The sequence below is a fragment of the Leptonychotes weddellii genome, chromosome 10 (assembly GCF_054177405.1).
Source record: "Leptonychotes weddellii isolate Sample4059 chromosome 10, ASM5417740v2, whole genome shotgun sequence".
NCBI lineage: Eukaryota > Metazoa > Chordata > Mammalia > Carnivora > Phocidae > Leptonychotes > Leptonychotes weddellii.
In genome coordinates, this window is record NC_138378.1 from 40559348 (window position 1) to 40563725 (window position 4378).

Below are 4378 nucleotides of genomic sequence, written 5' to 3' on the forward strand. Positions count from 1 at the left end.
CAGTGAGCTCTCCAGGCCACACTGTCTCCATTTCTGTCCGTGCTGCTATAAACTGCAGCGTCCTGGGTTCTGTGCCCCTCCGCCACGCTCCCAGTCCTGCCTCCAGGTCGGGGCACATCTCTGCCCTTTGTGCTTCTAAAACCGCCAGCCGCTCCCAATTCGCACGCGCGTGACTCCGCCGCTTGGGGTTCCACCCCCGGGGGTTGGAGTTCACCGGCGCAACCCTGGCGCACTGGGTTTCCATCTCAGAGGTTGCAGTTCGCGTGCGCACGACTGTCGCTCCGGTTTCTGTCTGGGGAGGGGCTGTGGTTCGCGTGTGCGCGACCCCGCCGCTCTGGTTTTCCACCCCGGGGGCTGCCCTAAAGTTCTTTCCTGACGCTACCAGTCTGCGAGTCTGTGCCCCGTCTGCAGTGCGCGAGGCTGTCACTCACCGGCGGTGAGGATCCCCACATCCAGGCACCCTCCCGCTGCCGTTTATCCTCTGATATCTGCCCGCAGAATCACGGCTCTCCGCTTCGTACCTCAAAACCAACTGCCTGTGATATTCTGTTTGTAGAGATCCAGATCTTCTTACATCTCAGGCTGGTTTCGTGGGTGCTCAGAGTGGTCTGGTAGATATCCAGCTCAATTCCGGGGACCAGTTGAAATAGGGTCCCCTACTCCTCCGCCATCTTTCCCCCCTCCACAGTCTGTATTTCTTTTTCAACATTTGCTTGGTGATTTGGGGTCTTTTCTGGATTCCATACAAATTTTAGGATTGTTTGTTCCAGCACTTTGAAAAATGTCATTGGAATTTTGATCGGGGATGGCGTTGAGGGTATAGATTGCTCTGGGTAGCATAGACATTTTAACAATGTTTATTCTTCTGATCCATGAGCATGGAATGGTTTTCCATCTTTTTGTGTCTTCTTCAATTTCTTTCATGAGTGTTTTGTAGTTCCTAGAGTATAGATCCTATACCTCTTTGGTTAGGTTTATTCTGAGGTATCTTATGGTTTTTGGTGCTATCATAAATGGAATCGTTTCTCTAATTTCTCTTTCTACAGTTGCATTGTTAGTGTATAAGAAAGCAACTCATTTCTGTGCATTGATTTTTATCCTACCACATTACTGAATTGCTGTAATTTGGGGGTGGAGTCTTTTGGATTTTCCACATAAAGTATCTTGTCATCTGCGAGAGAGAGTTTGACTTCTTCTTTGCCAGTTTGAATACATTTTATTTCTTTTTGTTGTCTGATTGCTGTTGCTAGGACTTCTAGTACTATGTTGAACAATAGTGGCGAGAGTGGGCATCCTTGATGTGTTCCTGATCTTAAGGGAAATGCTCTCAGCGTTTCCCCATTGAGGATGATATTTGCTGTGGGTTTTTCATAGATGGATTTTATGAACTTGAGAAATGTTCCCTCTATCCCTATACTCTGAAGAGTTTTAATCAGGAAAGGATGCTGTATTTTGTCAAATGCTTTTTCTGCATCAATTGAGAGGACCATATGGTTCTTCTCTCTCCTCTTGTTAATGTGTTCTATCACATTGACTGATTTGTGAATGTTGAACCACCTTTGCATCCTGGGGATAAATCCCACTTGGTTATGGTGGATGATCCTTTTAATGTATTGTTGGATCCTATTAGCTAGGATTTTGTTGAGAATTTTGGAGTCCATATTCATCAGGGATATCGGTTTCATGGTGTCACTTATTTCTCTGATTCGATTTTCATGGATTTTGAGTTGTTTTTCCCTGGCCTCTTCTTTTTCCTTCTTTTCTATCATTTGGTCTTCTAGATCACTAATTCGTTCTTCTGCCTCACTTACCCTAACTGTTAGATTATCTAGCTTAGATTGGATCTCATTGATAGCATTTTTAAGTTCTGTCAGTTCAACTTTTATTTCTACTCTTAGAGACTCTATGTTGCCATTAATTGATTTCTCCATTCTAGCTATTGTCTTCACAACTGCTACCCTGAATTCCATTTCCAACATCTTGGTTAATGCTGTATCCATTTGTAAATCTTTGGCAGAAGTCACAGTCTCTGAGTCTTTCCTATTTTGGGGGTTCCTCCTCCTATCCTTTCTGTTGAGGGGTGGTTGAGGGAATGTACAGAGTCCAAATTATTGACCACAGCCCAAGCAAGATGCACCTGTTTTATAGGGACCTTAGGGTTGTTGGTCTCTTGTTTTCCCAGCCTGTCTTCTGGGGGAGGGGTCTGCCGTGCTGTTACTCAGGCATCCCTGTTTGGACAGAGTTGCCCTGCCCCCTGTGGGGGGGGGATGGGCTCAATGAAAACTGTTTTTGGGGGGATTTTGTCTCTGGCGGCTTTCCCCTGGTGGCTTTCCACATCTCTTCTGAGAGTCAGAGCAGAAGAGATTGTTTCCAACCCTCTGCCTCAGAGCAGAGACATTGCAGTCTGATCTTCAGTGAGCTCTTCAGGCCACACTATCTCCGTTTCTGCCTGTGCTGCTATAAAGTGCAACATCCTGGGTTGTGCGTCCCTCAGCAGGGCTCCCAGTCCTCACCTCCTTTCAGTTGGGGGGGAGGGGCTGCCCTAAAGTCCTTTCCCTGGGGCTATCACTCACCAGCAGTGAAGGATCCCTGTGGCTCATCTCCCTCCCCCTTCCTTTTATCTTCGGATATGTGCCCGTGGAATCACAGCTCCCTGCTTCATACCTCAAAACCAACCACCTGCAATATTCTGCTTGTAGAGATCCAGATATATCTTCTTACATCTCAGGGTGATTTCATGGGTTTTCAGAGTGGTCTGGTAGATATCTAGCTCAATTCCGGGGACCAGTTGGTATAGGGGCCTCTAATCCTCTGCCATCTTTGCCTCCCCCCATCAATTGATTTTTGAATGTTAAACCAGCCTTACATACTTGGGATAAGATCCACTTAGTCATGATACATAATTCTTTTAATACTTTTTGGGATTCAATTTGCTAATATTTTGTTGAGAATTTTTGCATCCATGTTCATGAGAGATATTGGTCTGGTAGTTTTGTTTTGTAATGGCTTTGTTTGGTTTAGGTAATAGGGTAATGCTGGTCTTACAAAATGAGTCAGAAAGTGTTCCCTTTGTTTCTATCCTCTGAAAAAATTGTAGAGAATTGGTATAATTTCTTCTGTAAATGTTTGGTATATTACACCAGTGAGCCCATTTGGGCCTTGTACTTTCTGTTTTGGAAGGTTATTAATTATTGATTCACTTTCCTTAATAGATAGAGGCCCATTTGGATCATCTATTTCTTCCTGTGTGAGTTCTGGCATGTTATGTCTTTTAAGAAATTGGTCCATTTCATCTAGATCATCAGTTGCAGAAAATAAAAAATAAAGTTATAGTTTTGGGGGGCATTTATTCAGCTTGGTGTTCTCTGAGATTCCTGGATCTATGTTTTAGTGTTACAGTAATTTAGTGGTACAGAAAATTCTTAGTCATTATTGTTTCACATATTTCTTCTGCTCCTTTCCATTATGTGTATGTTACACTTTTGCAGCTGTCCCACAGTTCTTGCATATTCTGAATTTTTCAGTCTTTGTTCTCTTTGCTTTTTGATTTTTGAGGATTCTATTGATATATCCTCAGGCTCAGAGATTCTTTACTCAGTTATGTCCATCAAACACATTCATTTCTGTTACTGTGTTTTGTTTTTGTTTTTTTTATCTTTAGCACTTATATTTGGTTCTTTTTCAGGTTTTTCATTTCTGTACTTACATTGCCCAACTGTTCTTGCATGCTGTCTATACTATCCATTAGAGCACTTAACATATTAATCATAGTTGTTTTAAATTCCCAGTCTGATCATTCCTTTTTTTTTTTTTAAAGATTTTATTTTATTTATTTGAGAGAGAGAATGAGAGACAGAGAGCATGAGAGGGAGGAGGGTCAGAGGGAGAAGCAGACTCCCCGCCGAGCAGGGAGCCCGATGCGGGACTCGATCCTGGGACTCCAGGATCATGACCTGAGCTGAAGGCAGTCGCTTAACCAACTGAGCCACCCAGGCGCCCCCAGTCTGATCATTCCATCACCTCTGCCATGTCTCTTCAAATTGTACTTTTTGCCTGTGTCTTGTAATTTTTTCTTAATAGCCTGACATTGATGTCCTGGGTAAAATGAACTGTGGTAAATAGGCCTCTAGTGTTGTGGTTGTGAGGTGTGAGGGAGAGAAGTGTTCTATAGTCCTATGATTAGGTCTCAGTTTTTTAGTGAGGCTGTACCTCTTGTCTGTGAACTTCACGGGTGTTTCTCAATTTTGTACCCCCCCCCACACACACATTTAGGTGGGACAGGATGGCTAGAGCCAGCTAGAATTGAGTATTCTCCTTCTCCAGGTCGGTTAAGTTCAGATAATACCCCAGCAGGTTATGCTCTGGTTAACTAGTTTCC